The following is a 21867-nucleotide window of genomic DNA, read 5'->3' as shown; positions in this document are numbered from 1 at the left end:
GAAACGCGTTGGCGGGCGAATTGGTTTGAATGTATGATAGAATATGTAAGCGTGAAGGAACAAGGACGTAGACAGAAGCAGACACACAAAGATAGCATTGAGTCTTTGTTTCTGTTTCTTTCGAAGTCCTCGTTGAGTCACGCTTACACATTCATCATTGTTAATTTTGTTGGGGAGTAAATGTTTACAAGTTCATACCGCCGATAAAACTACCATGCTTACTTCGTACAGCTATCAACCAATTTGGCTATCGCAATCGGTGCTTGGCGTTTGTAGCGGAACAGCGAGTTTATTTCTCTCATATCTTGTGATAGTGCTTTCTAGAAACCTTTATGAACTCATCATTTTTCGTTTTTACACAAATCTCAGCTGGAAGTAAGCCCTCACCCATATTTTTTTGTCATGTCTTCTTTTGCGCTTTTGCGCTTATTAGGCTAATAAATCATTCAAGACGTTTTTATCGCACTATGAACGAAGGCTCAGTGATTTCTTGATTTCCTAGAAGATCACTGCTTAAATCCCAGCGATCGATGTTACTGCATCATTGCGTGATCCACTTATGAATTGGAAAATAATAAAAGGATAGCAACAAATGACGCTGTAAAAAAAGAACGGACAGAAAGTTGAAATAGAAGACAGTGCACTATCATACACTGAGCGTGGGCGAACTATGTAACCAATGCTAGAATTTGGCTGCAGGCTTAGATATTTGAGCCACGCATGCGAGAGACGATGTGCTGCGTACGAAAGCAGAATTCTTTAACGCATGGAAAAATTAGGTTATGGTGTTGTACGTGCCAGAACCACGACCCGATTGTCATTCCGGCGATAGTGAGGAACTCCGAAATAAGTTTGGCCACGTGGGCTTCGAAACATGCACAACGTTATCGAGAGTTTGTGCATTTTCCCCCCATGGAAATGCAGCCATTGCGCCCAGGATTGAACCACGACCAATAGCGTGAAATAATAGTAACAATAAACTATGTTACGCAATGATACAATGACACCTGTGAAAATCGAACTGCAGGATATGCCTATTTGACTCCGATTTTTATTGTACGTTTTTTATTTGGCAAAAACCTACACACAGCCATACATATTGCGCCGCCACCAATATGCATTTTGGCAACGTCGTGCTGCGTGGCCTCGGTTCGTTGGAAAACATTTAATCAGACTATTGCTTTCTTATCTCTTGGACACATGCATAAAACTATACGCAAGACACTAGTTATCTTGAGAAGGTGCTGTCGTTACCCGGCACTCTGTGTGCTCGTGTATGTTGGGCGCGTCTGTAATGTGCAAGAATGTGCGATTTGTATGTTACACTTGTCAGCTGAAGTAACGTGCGAAGCGCGTGGTCATGAAAACACCTCAACTGTCCATTAAAATATGTTGTTTTATATTGTAAAATATGAACCTGATGCACGCCTCTTCTATGTATGCTGCTCTAGACAACTAAGAAATAAGCACTCTCAGACACGTGGACGAAGACATAGCCTGCGGTTTCTGCATCTTGAGGCGCCTGTCGTGTGTGACTATGGCGAGCTTACACGCTTCAGCAAGGCTCAGTATACGGACAAAAATAAAAACCCGAGTCTCCTGCCTACTATATCTTCCTAGCCAAAAAAGAAAGGAGTTTGGAAAAATGCAAGTGAAGCTGAGTACCTGTTCAAGCAGTGGTGCGTCACTGTTTAAACTTGACAATCGACTATGTCAAGAATGGAAACCAGGCTGGCCTTCTTAAATGTCAGGCTGTATTCTTCAGAAAAAATCCAGAGGTATATGGATTGCTCCCATGAACCGGGCGATCCATTTCGTGGTGTGCTCGCAGACCAGGAAACTCGGCAGAATGAATCGTGCTCCTTCGCTATATCACCGAACGTCTCTCTCACAGCTGAGGCAGTTGGAAAATGAATCGCACTCTGCTGCTCGGCCTCGGACTACTGACTGTCTGTTCGGCGATTGTGAGAGAATGCAAACCTAGCGCCGGTGATGGTACGTCCATATGTGTTGCAATATATTTCTCTGATAAATTATTTGGCGCCAGTTTATGTGCTCAGGTGTTTGTGTGTGCGCAGAGCAAGATGACTGCAAACCGAAGGAATATTTGTTTGGGGCATGAGTGCGAGAAACGCTCCAAAGCACACTAGTCTAAGTATTCACACGTATGCTTGTTGGTGCTTGGCAAGAAATGTTTGTGGAGCCTGGTAGGTGTTAGAAATTTTGTAGTAAGAAATGGGCAAATATCCAGACGAGAACAAAGATGTGCAATCCCACTTTCACATATTATGCACCCGTTCAGCCTACCTCATTTAGCCAGGCTCCGCGCCCAGGTACTAAATGTTATTGGGAGAGTGAGGTGCTTTCTAACGTTCGAGCATAAAGAAAATACTGGAAAACTAATAGAAGCATCGCTTTTCAATCATCGTAGTAATCTTGAAGAAGTTCTTGTGGTATTATCTATTCATTTGTTCTGTTATTTTTGTCTCCCGTTCATATTTCTCTATGACGTTGTCGAAAAGTACGTGTTGCGAGACACAGATTTTCAAGCTAAGAACTGGAATTCATACCAACCTCCATGAACTAACACAAACTGATGCAATCTTCATTGACTTTGAAAAAGCTTTCGACAGGGTGGGTCATAAACGTTTCATATATAAGGTAAGCCTTGTTGAAGGGGAAAATAAATTCATTGACTGGGTTATAGAGTATTTATGTTATAGACGACCGCACGCCAAGTTTCGCCCGAGACGCCAGCGCTCGTTTCTCCCCTGGCGGAGCGATTTCATCTCCAACGGGGGTTTCCGTCGCCGCTTCCCTTCGCGGTCGCGCCCGCGTTCAGTTCGCGCTGCGCGGGAAACGCCTCTTGTTTGCGACGGCGCCTCTTCGGATGACCGGGAATTATTATTGTGTTGTTAACTGTCACGACAGCAATGTAAACATGAAAAGGTTGATGCCACCAGTGAAATTCTGCCGATTCACAAGAAAATGGTACGAAAGAAGCAGACGACAGACATGGATTACTGCAGTGCGCCGAGCGAAGTAAACATCTGGCAAACGAAGCGAGCTCGTTCATTGATCCCTCCTGAGTGTATGACGGTTTCTATATGTAACCCACGTGAAATTAATAATTACTCGGTACATAATCCTTTTATTCATATAAAAACTTTAAGTTAAACGAGCGCTTGTCCTGTCTTCTTTCTCGTGTTTCGTTTGTGTGTGCGCTGTCTAAGAATGGAAACCACGTCTGTTGTATGCGCTAGCAGTGGCCGAAGTTCACGCGTGCCGAGAAATTCAATATGTGCACGATGCATTGAACATGACCGGAGTTCATTCCCGCTTCACCACTGCACCGATCGATCGGGTTACTGGACGATACACACCCGCGTCTTGGTCGCGCCGGCATTGCTGAAGCAGGAATGATTAATAATACTTTCAACTTCCGTCTCTTGAGTACTGTTAAATAATGTCCAAGCTGTCTACATTGCTGCCTCTATTCCATATTGTAGGGGACGTACTAGTTAAAGTTGTGTGCGCATGTCGTACTTGTGCTATGCAGCGATATATCTTGTTTATTTCCGCACAGTGTCGATAGAAGTCCGTTGTCGCCATCAGAGACAACACGGATTTGTAGCAAACATAATGTGAGAAACTGCAAAAATGACTTTAGCTCGTTGGTGCTGTATGTATGTCTCGCATCGTATGTGCTGACGATTTTTCCGGCGGCACATATGATGTCGTTTCCAATTACCTGCTCAGCGTCCCTTACATGGTTAAGCAGACGCAGCCCTTTCGCCGCATTGCAGCCATAAAAATAATCGTGAAGCGTACCGATCTTCTTAAAGGCAAATATAGCGTGTGCAGCTTGTTTCACACTAGGGGGAAAACTCGGAACGTATTGCGTCGCGATGCGGCAAGCAATGAGTCGTGCGGCGGCAGCAGCTCGAGCAGGCGCACAGGCCTGAGGGGCAGTGTCGTGATCTGCGTTGTCTGCTACGGCGGCGCGCGCTGGCCGCATTTTCAGGAAGCGTGGTACTGTCAGGGGCAGTGCACCGATTTCATCGGTACTGCAGGAACTGAGCTGATAGTCTTTACTAAACGTTGTGCGTCGCCCCACTCTGATCCTTGATTGGCGATAATGGAGTTCCACAAACTTCTTTTGACAACATGGTTCATTTGTTCTTTCGAAAGTCCGGAGTACTGAGCGTGTGCACGTATATTTCTTCACTGTGTGTGCTACCGTAATGAGCAGCGACAAAACGCACCAAGATGTGCGCGCAACGTGCTCAGTCTTTGTTTGACTCGAAAGGAAAACAAAGCACTCAACAATAGGAGTGGAACACGGTGAAACAAACGGACACGATTAAATGAACGTTTTAGGTTCAGACAATGAGCTGGAAGTGATTTTTCTCGACAATCATTCGCTACACCAGACAGACCCTGCCCGCCGGTGGGGAATTGGACACGTCACGCTCGGAACTTCAGTTAGTATCTCGTCATGTTCCCAGCGGCAGCGATGACAGCGCTCATCCTGGAAAGCAGTGAAGTGTAGAATGATTTGATCAGGGATGTGTTCATTCGCTGCACGTCTCAGTCGCTGACGACGGTGGATCGAAGCCTATCCTCGGGCGACTGATAGAGGGGATGTTGCGCCAGCGATACTTTCAACGAGCCCCAGACATTTTTAAATGATGTTGGCGCCCGGGGATTGAGGCGGCCGCTCCAAGAGAGTGACTGCGCGCTCTTCTAGCAGTTCTTGCACAGCACGAGCAGTGTGGATCGGCGTCCTATCGCGTTAGAATATATATAGTCGCCTTCCAGAAACGGGCCGTCAAGAATGTATGGAATCAGTACGTCGTCTATGACTGCCATGCAGCGATGAACTTACATTCGAGGCGTATCAGTGGGCGTCGTGCAACGCTTAGCAAAGAATACTGGCTCCTTTCACGCAGTAACGATGTGATCAGCGCCCTGCACCTGACAGTAGAACGTTTCTCGACAATGCGGCCAGCGTGCGCCGCCGTAGCATACGACGCCGTTCAAGATCCCGCCCCTCGAGCATCTGCGCGAGCTGCTGCGCTTCGAGTTTTTCCGTAAATGTGAGAGAGACTGTACACCGCCCTTCGAAGGAAATGTCCACGCGCACACACCGCGCGCGGCGCGAAACGTGCCCAAACACGCGCAGTGCAGGAGGCAATCAAGGCGGCGCGAACGAGAGATGGGAGAGGGGTACCACCGCTAATAGAATTTTGCTCCGCATGCGGCGCTCTCAACGCCGGCGCAGCAGCGCCGCTCTCGGTGCCGTTCTTGTCTATAGGCGCCAAGCGGTATTGGTTGAAAGCGTTGCGTCCGACTTCAAACCTGTCGCATCACGTGTACCTCAGGGCTCAGTATTGGGACCAACGTTGGTGTTTGTTTTTATTAACAATATTCATATTGGTATAAATTCATAAATTCGTCTATGCGCTGACGATTGCGTTATTTGTAGTGCTGTTGCTGACCCATAGCGATTGCGAAGACGTAGTTAATAACTTGTTCAGGGTAAATGAGCGGTGTCATGATTGGTAGATGAGTATTATTATTAAAAAAAGCTAAACTGTTGCGGTTCACTACTTGCTATAAAATTGCATGGCACACTTATACAAAAATAATGGGGTAATTGACGCAGTTGAGTCATTTAAATATCTAGGTGTTCATTTAATTTCTAGTCTGACTGCGAACACACATATTGATTGGCTATTTAGAAAATCAAATTGGACTCTTGGCTTCCTCCGGCGCAGACTTCACACTGTTCCGTTATTTGGGACTCCCATCAAGCATACCTCACCACGAGGCGTGATTCAGTACAAAACAAAGCTGCTAGGTTAATCGTGTCCGATTACTTTTCCTATTCAAGAGCCATCATCACCATCAGCCTATTTTATGTCCACTGCAGAACGAAGGCCTTTCCCTGCTTTCTCTAATTACCCCTGTCCTGCACCTACCGATTACAACAGGCACCCGCGAATTTCTTACTTTCATCGCTCCACCTAGTCTTCTGCCATCCTCTACTGCGCTTGCCTTCTCTTGGTACCCATTCTGTAACCATAATGGTCGAACGGTTATCTAACCTGAGCATTACATGACCTGTCGAGCGCCAGTTTTTCTCTCAAAGTCAATTAGAATATGGGATATACCCGTGTGCTCACTCATCTAAACTGGTCTCTTTCAGTCTCAGAATTTTATTCCTAGTATTATTCGTTCCATTGCTCCTTGTGAAGTCCCTAACTTGTACTCAAGCTTCTTTGTCAGTCTCCAAGTCTCTGCCACATATGTAAGCACCGGTAAAATGCACCGATTATGCACCTTCCTTTCCAATGATAAGGGTAAGCTTCCAGTCAGGAGCTGAGAATATCTGCCGTAGGCTATCCAACGCATTTTAACGCGATAGCTTTAAGGAGCTCGTGTCGCAGAAAAGCCGGTGTCGTCGGTGTCGGCGTCAGCGGCGTTGACCGTGAGCGATAAATCACGGCAGGCACTTTATAAATAAAAAGCAACTTCCAAAGTGGCCTGGGTGGGAATCGAACCAGGGTCTCCGGAGTGTGAGACGGAGACGCTACCACTCAGCCACGAGTTCGATGCTTCCAAGCGGTACAAACGCGCCTCTAGTGAATGCGGTGTTGCCTTCGAAACGAGCCGTGGAAAGTTATACTGCGGTGTATATCGGTAATTATGAACATGTAACTTACAGAAGTCGCAATTCCACGAGTAGCGAAGTGCGTTTTCGCTGCATTTCTTCTGCGCTTTCCGCACACGCAGAGCCATCTTGCGGCAAACACAGAAGACCCCCTCCTCTCCATGTACGGAGCTGCCCCGACAGATGGCGCGCCACGCGCGCATTGGAGCTTTGCGGCCCGGACTCTCTCCCCTGACAACGCTTCGCCTTGCTCCCTCTGTAGAATCAAGCGTCCTTCCTTTCTTTAGATCACTATCTGTCTATCTCTCTGCCCGTGCCGATCACGACGTTTGGCTGGCGTGCATCATTTCCCCCTCCGAGATACCGAGTTCTTTGGTTCGTTCCGCTTGCTGAGCCGCAAGTTTCGTTGCTGCGCCGAACGCCCCGTTGCTCGACCATATGGCTCGACGCTCACCGCGTCCGATGCGGGGCACCTCGTAAGTGATGGCTGCCCTGTAGCCCATTGTCTTACACCCCTTGGCGGGTCGACGGTAACGCTGTCGCGTTCCACTCTTGAAGGCGAAGCTTAAGCGTCCTCCAATTTTTTATTCTTCTATGAATTTCCTTCTCATCATCGAGGTTCCTTGTGATTAATTGACCTACGTGATTTCTTGCCCGGTTATTCATCATTATCTTTGTCTTCTGCATATTGATCTTCAACCGCACTCTTACACTCTCTCTGTCAGAGGCCTCAATCCCTTGTTGTAGCTTGTCCTGGCTTGTCCGCAATGTTGCTGAATATTGACACGTGTACTTGTCCTTATCGGGCGACACGTTTCACCGCCTAACAAATGTTATCGCACAGTGCAGGACGTGCGCGCATCTTTCGGAAGTTTCTGGAATGTTATCGATTGTTCTATCCGCTGTCTGTTGTCGCTGAAGCTTGTGTAATCTGATTGCATGTATGCGCGACGCGAATGGTGTAGAACTTTGTGGAAGGCACGCGGGTCCCAGCGATTATTGTGGAACATTCGACGAATGATGTATGGGAGTCTTGCGCTGGAGTTTGAGGAAGAGTAGCGGCGCCTGGTGGCGGCGCGCGAAACGTTATCTGGGTAGTACCGGCTTGATAGTATTGAGCTCTGGCTGTGGCGAAGCACGTTTATAGCCCGAGTTTTGCGTCGATTCGCGCTTTTTTCTGCCCTGTTGCTAGTGCGAAAAAGCTTGTCACTTCTCACAGACCACGCCGACCACAGTGCGAGCTTGCCGCAGCCTACAGTTTACCGAAAACAGACTCTCCGTGAGACTTAATACTTGAAGCAGAAGGAATCTGCGACGCTGTTCCGGTGAGACTTAGCTCAGCCTCAAAAAAGCGTCACCGTCGTTACTTCTGCGTCGTGGGCTGCCATGAACAAGAAGGCCTGAATCCCAACATCAGATTCTACCGTTTTCCTTCAAGGCGTCACGAAGCGGAGCGTCGGGCGCGCTGGATAGCTGCAGTTCGTCGCGCTGGGAAAGCGAAACTTCGCGCCATGCTGACTGCTTCGCAGGTCTTGAAGCTTGCTTGATAATTTGCGTCCTAAAATTCGGTCTTTTGCACATACAGACCCGACGGCAGACCGACATAGCAGCAGGCATGGCTGGTGATTAACGATTGGAGACCCGGCGACTGCGACAATTAACAATTTGACCGCTGCGAAGTGGTGAAGTGACCAGGTGTGTGCAAATGAGCACAAATGGTCAGGCTGATTCGGTGACAATTCACTACCCCACTACGAGCAGCACAGGCTAGAGAGCTAAATGTGCTCATCCTTGACCTCAGCTAGTATCCTTGAACTCAGCAAGGTAGTATTGATTGCAGCACATCGATGTTCGAGCGCTATCATTAAAAGCTACATCAAGCGAGCAGCGCCCGAGCTCGTGCTGCAGCACGACTCGCACGTACGTTACTGCGAGTTCATATGCATTGCATCAGTTATTTATCAGTTACTAAAGGGACAGATGTATGCTATTACAGTGCAGGCGTAACTACTTGTCTGGCGGCATGCAGTCAACAAAGATTGCAGGAGGGCTGCCGTTTCGCGGCATGTCGAAAAAGCGCTGCCGTCGCGGTGCGTATACCGTCGTGCGCTCGAGCAGTTCCGTACACATGATGTCTGCTTATCGCTGCTGTGAATTCATTTATAGCAAGCGTTTCCTCGAGTTTGTGCGCCTGAATCTAGCAGCGTGCAAATGTTACATGAAGTTCAGCTTCGTACGCGACTCGCTTCACTTGCGATTGACACCACGCTAAAACTTCGCCGCTTATTCCTTGAACGGCGTACACGTATTCGGCGTTGCATAATTTATTGCCTTTACGCAGCGTGCCACCCATGAAAAAATCTTCGGTGCCCGATATTCGCTACAAGGCATGGTACAACACAACGGAAAGTGGCGGGTCCATATTGTAAGCGTGCTCTCCGAAGCAGGCGACCGAGCTTGGTACTACCCAGATGATTACAGAGGGCACTTTTTAGCTCCATTTTCGCAGCGCCCCCTGGGCAATTCAAGAGCCCCATAAAAGCCGACGCGCTTGACCTGCTGATCAGATTTTCGACGATCGCCGAGTGTGTTCGCCGCTATCGCTGTTCTTTTAGTGTAGCCTGCTTTTGAGGGCGCAAGTTCGCTCAATGAAATGCCAGTTTCGATAATCACAGTTTGGCTGCGTTCTTCACCATCACTACTACGTGACATCTGGTGGAGGTACTTTACGTTCATGTACCGGAGGCCCCCGACGAGCCGTATTTAAAGCTCGGACCGCAAAGACAACACCAATCTTGCCCCGGAAAATCGAGCAAGCCGCCGGCTACAGCAGCTGCCCCCGGAACAGGGAATTCTACCAGAGACGACAAAGAAGATCGTCCGAGAAATTTCGGCAGAAATTTTGACGATCACCTTAGGCGGCTTGCGACAGTACTAGAGGCCATTAAATCATCAGGGCTCACTCTGAAGCCAGAAAAGTGCCGCTTCGCTTACGATGATCTTCTTTTCCTGGGCCACGTCATCAGCAAATCCGAAGTACACCCCGACCCGCAGGAAACAGCTGCCATCGCAAAGTTCCCGCAACCCATCAACAAGAAGCCAGTGCGTAGGTTCCTTGGCATGTGTGCCTACTACATGCAATTTGTCAAGGATTTTTCACGCCTCGCTGAGCCGCTAACGCACCTAACCAAATCTGATGTTTAAACGGCAAACACCGCAGGCCGACGCATTTGAAGAACTAAAACGACGCATGCAGTCACCGCCGGTACTTGCACATTTCGACGAAGGCACCGACACCGAAATCGACACTGACGCCAGTAGCCTAGGCTTCGGTGCCGTCCTAGTCTAGAAGAAAGAAAGACATGAACGGGTGATATCTTATGCTAGCCGGTCACTGTCAAAAGCAGAAAGCAATCATTCTACGACTGAAAAAGAATGCCTCGCCATCATTTGGGCTACAGAATTTCACCCTTATCTATATGGCAGGCGATTCAAAGTTGTCAGCGACCATGACGCGTTGCGTTGGCTAGCTAACGTAAAGGACCCTTCAGAAAGGCTGGCGAGGTGGAACTTCAGACTGCAAGAACATAATGTCACGGTAATCTAGAAGTCCAGACGAAAACACTATGACGCCGACTGCCTATCACGCGCCCCCATCGATCCACCGCCGCAAGACGAAGAGGATGACGACGCCTTCCTCGCAATAATAAGCGCGGAAGACTTCACTAAACAGCAATGGGCAGAGCGGGAGCTAAAAGGCCTCGTTGAGCATTTGGAAGGGAACAGCAACGTAGTACCTAGGACATTGAGGCGCGGATTGTCTCCGTTCACGTTACAAAACAGCCTGCTTGTAAAGAACTTCTCACCAGTCCGCGCCAGCTACCTTCTTGTTGTTCCGTCAGCGCTGCGTCCAGAAATACTGCATGCCCTACATGACGATCCCACCGCTGGGCACCTAGGATTCTGCCGAACGCTATCGAGGATACAGGAAAGGCATTACTGGCCGCGTCTGACCGCCGAAGTCGCCCGTTACATCAAGACGTGCCGAGACTGTCAGCGACGCAAGACACCACCGACAAGGCCAGCAGGATTTATACAGCCGATCAAACCTACTTGCCGACGATTTCAGCAGATCGGGATAAATTTGTTGGGACCGTTTCCGGCGTCAACATCTGGAAATAACTGGACCATCGTGGCGACAGACTATCTCAACCGCTTCGCTGAAACTAAAGCTCTAACGAAAGGCAGCGCAGCCGAAGTCGCAAAATATTTCGTCGAGAACATTCTGCTGCGACATGGCGCCCCAGAAGTCCTCACCACCGACAGATGAACAGCCTTTACAGCAGAGCTCACCCAAGCCTTTCTGCAGTACAGCCATACAAGCCCCAGGAGGAGAAATTCCTACCACCCGCAGATGAATGGTCTCACAGAGCGCCTGAACAAGACCCTCGCCGACATGCTAGCAATGTACGTTGACGTCGGGCACAAGACGTGGGACACGGTCCTGCCGTACGTAACCTTTGCTTACAACACGGCGGTGCAAGAAACAAGAGATCACGCCGTTTAAGCTGGTTTACGGTAGGAACCCGACGACGACGCTGGACGCCCTGCTGTTGCACGTCACTGACGAAGAGAATGTTGGCATCGCTAGCTATCGTCAGTGCGCCGAAGAAGCCCGATAGCTCGCCCGCCTAAGGATGAAGAACCAGCAGCCTACCGCCAGCCGACACTACAACCTCCGACGACGCTTCGTCGAGTACCAGCCCGTGACTGTGTTTGGGTTTGCACACCAATACGTCGACGAGGACTCGGTGAGAAACTATTGTGACGCTATTTCGGACCCTACAAGATCGTCCGACGTGTTGGCGAACTGTACTTTGAGTTCATGCCAGACGGCATTTCGGATTCACAGCGGCGGCGGGCATGATCTGAAGTGGTCCATGTAGCGCGTCTGAAGCCCTTTTACGCACGCTGATGAACTTATTTTTTTTTGCTTTTACTGAGAATGTTTTCTTTATTACTTTAGTTTGTTTGCAGCATCGGGTCGATGCTCCTTAAGAGGGGGGTATTGACACGTGTACTTGTCTTTATCGGGCGACACGTTTCACCGGCTAACAAATGTTATCGCACAGCGCAGGACGCGCCTGCAAGTTTCGGAAGTTTCTGGAATGTTACCGATGGTTCTATTCGCCGCCTGTTGTCGCCGAACCTTGTGTAATCTGATTGCATGTATGCGCGACGTGAATGTTGTAGAACTTTGTGGAAGGCATGCGGGTTCCAGCGATTACTCTGTAACATTTGACGACTGAAGTATAAAAGCCGACGCGCTTCACCCGCTGATCAGATTTTCGACGATCGCCGAGTATGTTCACCGCTATCGTTGTTCTCTGAGTGTAGCCTGCTTTTTAAGGCACATGTTCGCCCAATAAAGCGCCAGTTTCTATAATCGCAGTTTGGCTACCTTCTTCACCGTCACTACTACGTGACAATACAACAATGGCATCGTAAACCGAAGCTTGCTCAGGCATTCGCCGTCCATCCTTACTGCTAAGCCTTCCTAGTATAATAGCTTGAATATTTCTTCCGTGCACGCAGTTAATAGCATTGGAGTGATTGTCTCCTTGTGTGACCCCTTTCATTATAGGTTTCTTCCTACTTTTCTTATGGAGAATTATGGTAGCTGTAGAATATGTAGATATTTTCCAGCATATTTGAGTAAGCGATCTGTACTGCTTGATTAAATAATGCCTCTATAACTGCTGGTATCTCCACTGAATCAATTGCCTTTTCGTAATATATGAAAGCCGTATATATAGGCTGATTGTACTATAGGGATTTCTCGATTACCTGATTGATGAGATGGAAGGGATCCGTTGTAGAGTAATGCTTTCTGAAACCTGGCTGTTTCCTTGGTTGACTAAAGTCCGGTGTTGCCCTTATTCTATTGGAGATCATCTTGGCGTATAGTTTATATAATACTGCCAGTAAGCTAATAGGCTTAACATTTTCCAATTCTTTACCGTCTCCCTTTTTGTGGATTAGTATATTGTTTGCATTCTTTTTTTTATTCTCGGACACGTGTAGTCGATAGACACTTCGTATAGAGAGCCGCCAGTTTTCTAAGCGTTGTGTTTCCTTCATCATTGAATAAATCGACTGTTATTCCATGTTCTCCTGCCACTCCTGTCCCTTTCATGTCTTGCAAGGCCCTTCAGACCACGTTGCTACTTATTCGAGGAGTCTCAGTATCATGTTCATTACTGTTTCAAAAGGACTTATCCTGAGTCCACTGGATAATGTACACTTCAGTATCGAATTATTCCGCTGCTTTTACTAAACCTTCTAGTTTGTTGATGACATTACCCTGCTTATCTTTCAGTGCATACATCTTGATTTGTCCAATTCCAAGTTTCATTGTCACTGATTTCAGGCTGCATCCATTTTTTATGGCTTCTTCAGCCTTTCTTACCTTATAGTTTCGAATATCACTTATTTTCGCCTTGTTCATCAGCTCTGACAGCTCTGCGAATTCTATCTTAGCTCTTAAGGTGGTCACTTTTATTCCTTACGCTTCTTCATTACGTTCTTTGTTATTTGGGAGAGCTTGCCTACTGGTTGCCTTGTGCCTTGTCTTCCACCACAATTACTGTTTCTGAAGCCAGCCTAGGCACGGTGTCATTCACTGCCTCTAAGTCATCTTCAGCTCTCTGTTCTAAGCCGGCGTACTTGTTTGCAAACACCAGCCTGAATTTATTTCCTTGTACCCTTACTGCCTCTAGGTTGGCCTGTTTCTTCTTGAGCAATTTTACACTTTCTCTATTCAAATTGAGGTGCATCGTAGCCCTCAATATCCTGCAATTTACCCTACCTGTCACTACTAAATGCTGCACTATGCTTGGAGCAGCAGAAAGCATGAAATCAATTCCATTCCTTATTTCACTATTAGGCATTTTGCAGGTCCACTTCCTGTTGCTACGCTTGTTGAAAAAGGTGTTTATTCGCGGCTTATTCCTTTCTGCGAATCCTACCAGCATCTCTCCTCTAGCGTTCATAGAATTAACGCCGTAGTTGCCAATTGCTTGCTCAACAGCCTACTTTTTCTCCACTCTTGCATTGGAGTCGCCCATTACTACAGCATACACAATTTGCGATTTTCTCATCGCTAATTCAAGATCTTCATCAAACTTATCTACTTTGTCATCATCGTGACTGGATTTTGGAGCGTAGGCTTGGGCTACATTTAATCTATACCCCTTATGAAGTTTGATTACAACCACTGCTACCCTCTCATTAATGCTGTAGAATTCGTCAATGTTGCCCGCTATGCACTTATTGATTAGCAATCCTCTCCCGTATTGCTTCTGATCTGGGAGACCTCTATCGCAGAGGACGTCGCCGTTGGTGAGCACTGAATAAGCCTCGCAGTTCTTCTAATCTCGCTAAGGCCAATGATATCCCAAACAATATCTGATAGCTCCTCAAAGAGTCCTGCTAAGCTAGCCTCACTCGACAGAGTTCGGCTCCTAAAGGTTGTCAGGGTCAGATTTCATTGGCGGTATGTCTGGGTACAGAGATTAGGTGGACTCTTACAAAATACCCTCCCTGGTGACTGTTCAGAAATCGTCCAAGCTAAATGGCACATACCTCTTTGCGCGCCGGAACCAGTAATGCGACCTTGAACTAGTATTGTCATCCGCGGGGCTCAAAGAGGTCCCAGGCACACGGGTAAGAACAGGTGTTTTTGAAAAAAAAAAAATGAGCAACATGCGTACGAGAAGCGCCGGCCGGAGCAGCAACGAGAATGTCAACGGCGCTAGCGCGAAACGACCACCGACGAAGAACGTTCTCACGATGCTAAACGAAAACGATAATCGCGAGCCCGGGCTCCTCCGAACGAGCAACGACGCCAGACTCGCAATGCAATACACTGGCAGGGGTACCAGATGGACCGAGTGAATGACATTAATGGTCCGGATGCCAAGTTCAGACAACACTTTCTGAATAAACACTTCGGATTTAGTTGGAGAATGTGCGAACGCCTGTGGTTGGAGAACGACCCGAGTAGGATCATAAATGTATGGGACGTGACTAATGGGGACCGTGCGCTACAGGTACTGTCCCGTACGTTCGCAGATGTTCCCGGCGACCATTATCGTGTTGCTCCACGTTTCTGATTCGCATCATGGCGTAGAACTCGTCGGCCGCCAGAATATCTTCGCGCTTCTTCACCGCGGCGCACTGCGACATTCAAATAATGAAAGCTGACAACAGCCGAATCTCTCAAACGAAAAACAAAGGGCTTTCGCGGCAAGTCCATCTTCACAGAGTGGAATGGGTGTCCTTTTTTTGTCTCATTCTGAAAATTTTCAGGAATAACTTCTTCGAGAATATACGACAAGGTATGAGCAACTTTAGTGTTAGAAGAGCTTTAGTACTTGATAGAATATATACGGCCATTTTCACCCAGAGGATGGCCGGCGCTTACACCGGACGCCGACACCGCATTATCTGCAACACGGGGCCCTTAACACTATCACATTCATACGTTGAAGGTTTCGTGAGTTAAAAACTACCGTCATGAACACACCAAAGGAGTAAACAATGTCATATGAAAGAACATAATGTCACTAGGTGTAAGTGTCAATTTGTGGTGTTAATAGAAGTTTCCTTTGGGCAGTTATACTTATTTTAAGTTGCTTAAATTGCCGCGCAGCTGATTATGTACGCCTACAACAGTAGGTATGCGTAGGGGCTTGTCTGGAAAATTTCATTTCACATTGTACAGAAAAAAAATTAATAAACTCTGGAACAATTGGATCAAGAACATAACCACCACTAATTGTAAAAGTGCGGGATAGCATTGTGAGGAGTGAGATATATTTTTTTTGCGACTGGTTCGGAGATATGCGGGCTTTTGAGTTAATTTGCACTTTAGGCTTGTTCCATATGCTGTATGGGGAGCCCCAACGAACAAAAAAGAACTGCGTTACCCAATGTCTCATCAGTAAAACAGTTTATGCATCTTGGTAGAGGTCGCACTCAATGGTCAAAACTTTAGTAGCGCTCTCGCTTACGTAACAGAATTTTAACATTTCATTTTTATAGCCATCGCACATCTGTGCAGCAGCGAATGTTTAGATAAGTGCACCAAATGGTAATGCTATAATTGTTACTGCCAGTCTTCCTTAATATTAAGTCCTTTGTGCACTATGAAAGAAGGTTAGTAAGACGGATGTTTCCTTACATGGGAAATCTTGTGCATTGTTTCATAAAATAAAAGCTGTTCTTTAGCTCCCCGTGTGGGCCTGTTGTATCCATCAATGCTATCTTCCTATTTTATCGTTATTTAATAAGAATGACAAAACGTTTGAATTGAGACATACAATAGAGCCATTACTTTCTTCCGTATCTGAGCGCATGTAATCACATGAATTATCAATTTGACATTCTCTCTACTTACGCACACTGCTCAGTGCAAAAGCTGTATCCATGCAGTATACTTTGTTCTGTAAGTGCTCTACGAATCTAAGTTCCGACATGAATTTTAACGCCAGCATTCTTCTTTACATGTTCGGTGCACACATAATTAGCGGTCAAGTTTTCCACGGAAGTTCGAAGAGCCGTGAGTACTTTTTTGAGGGACTGCATCAAGCTGTTGAGTTGCATGAGTCCTATGCCGAATGCGGACGCCATTCACCAGGTGAGCACGATTTTCTACAGACCCGTAGAAGCCGCCTAATATTTTTTCGTGTACATTACTTCTGGCGGGGAAATTAAATAATTGGATTTCGGATGCTGTGAGGAAACGACAAACTTTTAGTATTTCAGAGAAAGCCTTTTAGAGACCACTTTAGCCTTTTACAAAACGCGCATAAAATATTGTCTCATTTGGGGATGGTCATGACAAACACCCACTGACGACACACTTGTTTACGAGCGCGCAAAGCTGCTCATACTCTGTGTCTACCCTTGCAAATAATTTACATCAATTTTCATTTTCTTTAGTCGTCCTGGTCACTCGTTTTCTATAAGTGTCTTCAATATGATGTGCCTCAGAACAAGTCAGACATCAAACCACCTGTTCAACCCATGTGCAACATATTTATTTCAGAGCCACTAATGTCATGCTCCGTTCTACGCCGACTTCGACGTGTATGTTTCTAATTTCATTTGTTATATTGAATCACGTGACACATTTTGCAAGACGAACGTCAAAAATTATAGAAATGCAATTGCTTCTACAGAATGATTTGTGCCAATAACCTTCTTGGTGTGCAGCAGTGCTTTACAAATAGCAAAAAAAAAGATTCGTGTTATAGGAGCTGCTTGCAAACTATTTATTGAAATTGATCAGGTACTTTAGATTGTGTTTATTACCTGGAGCATCTATTTGTCTATACTATTAAATTTATTGCCACTGTGCACACATCTTTCCAGCTCGATATCTGATTTTGTGTCTGCAGCGACTGCTTGAAATTACTGAACAAGTTGTGTAGGCTTTGTGACCGCAACACAGGGCCTACGCGAACAAGTGGATATGACACGAGACCGAGGTTAACCGATGACGCAGTAAAAGAAAGTAATCGTTTTTGTCTATCCTATGTTAGACAGCCCAGATAAACGCGTACCAGGTAGGTGACAAATTCCTCCTCTTGTGACGTCTATCGTTGACCATGAGTTTCCGAGATTTCTCGCTCAGCAGAAATGGCATCACAGAAGTTACCTAAAGGCAGCGCGTTCACTTTTAGTTGGAAGCACCATATTCAAATTCTACCCGTGTCAGGTGATTCGTCATTTTGCTGCCGAATTTAATTCTCCTGCTTCATCGTCCGCAGTGTAGCGGATCGACGTGGTGTTTAATTGTTAAGATTTATGTCCGAAAACGGCCCTTGCACCATTATATACCAATTAATACAGTCCTCACCACCCTCCCTACCAGAATCAGTCCTGCCAGAGCTCTTCAATAGCGTGCACGAACCCCTCAGCGCATAAAAGTGCAAAATAGGATTAATCGATTAGAGTTATAGACCGCAATAAGACTGCAACAGACCAGCGAAAATTTCGCCAGAACCAGCGTCGCGCTGACTGACAACGCTAGTGCGTTGAGCACTGAATTAATACATAGACACAACGCCTACTGCCACCTCCGAGACGAGTTACATATGAGGCATGTACTGCAGCGAGACTCCTTTTTCCCGCTTCCGTAAGAACACTGCGCAATCCAGCGGGGCTACCGCGAAGTCTCCATGTAGCCTCCGAAATTCACAGCGCGCCGGTGCGTGCAAACCACGGAGGAAGGAAACTAAGGAGAGGCCCTGACGTCACTCTTTGTGAAGCAAAAGTGAAGCCGGAACTTGGCGTTGCTTATGGCGATGCTCCGCCTTTTGTACCACCCTCCTCTCTTGTTTAAATCTTTCGCGAAACCACGCCGCGCTGCGCGTGGTATCGCGCGCGGAGCGCGCGCGCTCGCGCAACATCCGGCAGAGCACGGTGCAGGTAACACAGCGCAAAAAGACACGGTGACTAACGCAAACCCGCCCACACAGCGCCTCTGCCACGGCACGAAACCTACCAGAGCAACACGTGTGAGCGCTCAAAACCATAACAACGCCGCCATTGTGGCCCAAAAGGCGTGGCCATACAAAAAAATAAAAAAGCAGCAAAAAAATGAGAACCTATAGGCCATTTCCGCCACACTTTTCTCCTAGCGCGCGGACGGGGTAGGGCCTCTCCTTAGTTTCCTTCCTTCGTGGTGCAAACCCTTAGAAAGTAGTCATGCGGCAGTCGGGTTCCTCTGTCACGCATCTTTCTTGACATGCTGCGCCATCTAGTGGCGCAGACGAGATCCCCATGCGTCATGCTACCTTCCCGACTGCGGTAGTATCTAATGGGGATGCTCCTGACTAAGCCGCGGTGATTTTGACATCACCGCTATGAAGACCCCGCGCTTAGCCATCGAAATTTCGGTTCAAGTAGAATGACGTCATCAAGCAGAATGCACAGGCCTGTTAGCTGAGAGGCGTCGCACATACCCAGTACTTTCATTGTGCAGCTCTCTAAAGCATTGACGGGAAAGGCGTTCAAATAAAGTGGCACATACCCGGTGCATTCGTGGCCCAGCCTGCTAAAGCTTCGTGTTGCTGTCCTTGAGGAACTCTTGTTTCATAGGTTCGATACCGCCGATTATGGAAGAAATTTAAGCCATACTTTCCGTCATTGTAGAGCAGCACATTACCAGTGACATATACATAGTTACCCAAGATGGCGTTAAACACGTTCATTGAAGAGCAGCACACACCTACTGGCACGTACCATTGACCCAAGTTGGCATCAATGAGGTCCATTGAAGACTCGCATAGACCGAGGGCACATGCGCTGTGCCCGAGTGAAAGAGATTTTTCGAACAGCATCTACAGCGGCTTGTGTCGGTGTGAAAGACGTGTGCACGTTGCCACATTAATTATTGATACGTGTTATTCTTGAAATATACGGAGTCGCCATTGCTCTTCTTGGGGATTCCGTAGAAACCTGTGCGGTGATGTTCCTCAGAACAGTATAAGTTATTCAACCAGCATAGCAAGTTCCTGCGAAAAACAGGACGTGAAACCGCAGCACAAGTTCGCCCTAAAGTAGTCCTATTCGTTCTGTTTGTTCTCGCAAACTACGTGCGTTAAGAAACGATAATTATTAATCGATGTTTCTTTTCTAATGCATCCATTATAGTATTGAGACCTCCATTTCTTTTTTTTTAAGCATACTTGTTTATGTTTGTCAAAAAAACACCTTAGATTTCAGAAGTTCCCTTAATTTTAACCAGTAACCTCCCTTTTCAATTTTATTTGCAGCTTCACGTGCCTTCTTTCTCATAAATTGCTTCCTGTTCGTTTCCCCGGACAACTGCTATCCTTTCTTTGCTACTTTGGCACGCATGTGCCGAAATGTTTCGTCTTGAAAGGCTCTAAATTCTCAAAACGGCGCACTTTAGAACCATTTTCCTTCAGTCGCTTTGCATTTGCTGTCCAAGAATGCTTTGTTCACCGATAAATGAAACGAATCCGTACAGGAGTTACACGGACCGTACATGTTGAAATGCCGTCTACGACCTCAATCTCGTATTCACGCAATCCAGTAAGTCTAAGCGATACCCTAAGTTATTCACAGCTGTCAACGAGTTTACCCCTTATCTCTCGGTTATTCTGTGCACCTTGAAACTGTGCTGTCACCTGAACTGATCCAGTGCATTAAGCTCTTGCTTCGTAAGCTTCACCTCTTGATTTGCACTTGACTCTTCCAGCTTTACCAAACGCGCCTTAAAGGGCCCCTGAAACGGTTCGGACATATTTTGTAGACGCGTAGGGTACAGCTAAAGTTAATCATTCGCACCCCAATTTTTGTAATACGCCTCATATTAAGAGAGTTACGGACGATTACATGTTACCCTCCTCCACAGTCATGCATTTTCCCCTCAACTCGTTCGCAGAGTGATCGGGGCCAAGCTCCGTTTTCACTGGCTCTGCGTCATGATGGCATGCCGTGTCGTTGACTTCTGGTTCTCTAGGAGCGAGCGCGCGAAGCCTCTCCAAACTCTCTGCCAGCTTGCTTGGCAGTCGACCCTAAGCGAGAGCTGTCAAAGCAGCGTGCGTTGCGAGCATTCTGTCGAAGCGTCGAACGTGTCAGGTATTCCAGTAACCACAGGCAAGCTGGGCGTTTTGGCAGATGGCTGGAGGCATAAACTCAAACTGATGAATGAACTTTAGCGTAGGCGTATGTGAGCGGCCTGATTGGTTGGCACGGTCCAGCCAACTTGTTGGCGCAGAGCCTAAAGGGCCCCTGAAACGATTCGGATAAATTTTGTAGACGCGTAGGGTACAGCTTATGTAGAACATTCGCACCACAATTTAAGTGAAGCGTTACGTATTAATGGAGATACAAGCAATTACATTGTACCCTCCTCCCTAGCCATGCTTTTCGTCCTCAACTCGTTCGCCAAGGGACGAGGCTAAGCTCCGCCTTCACTGGCTCTGTGTAACGATGCGACGTCACATCGTCCACTTCCGGTAGTTCTGGAACCCGCCCCCGCACGCGCAGAACGTCTCCGCTAGCGGCTTGGCCGTCAACCCCAAGCGAGAGCTATCGAAGCAGCGTGCGTTACGAGCATTCTGTCATAGCACCGAACGTGCCTGGTATTCCGGTAATCACACATTAGCAGAACGTTTCGACAGAACGGTGAAGGCATAAACTCAAGCTGATGAAGGAACCTTACCGTAGACATACATGAGCTGCCTGATCGGTCTCCACGGTACAGCCACCCGTTGGCGCAGATCTTAACCTGCCAAAGAAAGAGCTAATATTGCTCTAACCAAGTGTAAAACATTTTAAACATTTACAAAAAAAATCAAGTTTATTGATTACACTCCTGCGAAAGATTTGCACCAGCAGCAAAGAGTACATTTTGTTACTGCTACTGCGTGTGCTTGAGCTCTATGCCGCCAGGTGTGTGCACCGTGCAGACCATTCACATTTGCGCTTCTGTTCATCCCCTGAAACGACACGCAAGGGCACATGGCCCGGCCCTGTCCCCTTGCGCTTGCATTCACCCTAATACCGGACTCGCGAAACGCTATTGCGTTAGTAATCTTCCGGTGTAAAGTTACGGCCGCAATCGCGCAAATCCTGGCGCCCATCGGATAGCGGCTGTCCAATGCGCTGCAGCCAGACCGCTCGTCTACTGGCTTGCAGAAGGACACGATGTCGCAGCTTGACATATTGCCAGTCGCTATGTTTGCAGTCCACAACACAAGAAAGTCGAATCATAGCGCTTGCGAAGACAGATCGACACTAACTGTGGAGCTCTCGTCAGAAAAGGAGCACGTTGTAACACAGGCAGACGACACTTGCTGTGTACCGGAAGTGCTTAAGTGTAGAGAAAAATTGTTTTTGTGCATTCTCTTTATGTTACTTTCTTTCTATAAAAACAAATTAACATTCCAACTATTACAAACATCAATTATGTACCATAAGGTTGGAAAAATTATTAACCACGCGCCCTGGTCAGCCAATCGGATATCTCGCCCCACTGACGTCATATGGGCAATTTCCGCCATATCGGTAGGAGCAGCTTAAAATTCCGCCGAGCAGTGTGCTGCGATCGGCAGTGACGTGCATTTTTAAAACCTTGTAATAAAAAACAC

General features: G+C 47.1%; 1 protein-coding gene across 3 annotated transcripts in view; it reads left to right on the top strand.

The window, feature by feature from the left end:
* The window catches only part of LOC139055421 (monocarboxylate transporter 13-like), a 218094-nt gene that overhangs the window by 1573 nt on the left and 194654 nt on the right, over positions 1–21867 (top strand). For 2 of the 3 annotated variants that reach the window (XM_070532881.1, XM_070532880.1), the window contains exon 1: positions 16266–16376. The exons of the other annotated variant lie outside the window; for it this stretch is intronic. The gene's annotated coding sequence lies outside the window, so the exon portion shown is untranslated. Of the gene's footprint in view, positions 1–16265; positions 16377–21867 lie in introns of those variants that run through there. 3 annotated transcript variants of the gene reach the window in all.

The sequence above is a fragment of the Dermacentor albipictus genome, chromosome 2 (assembly GCF_038994185.2).
Source record: "Dermacentor albipictus isolate Rhodes 1998 colony chromosome 2, USDA_Dalb.pri_finalv2, whole genome shotgun sequence".
Taxonomy (NCBI): Eukaryota; Metazoa; Arthropoda; class Arachnida; order Ixodida; family Ixodidae; genus Dermacentor; species Dermacentor albipictus.
Note: the sequence above shows the minus strand (reverse complement) of the source record. Positions and strands in the feature narration are given on the sequence as shown.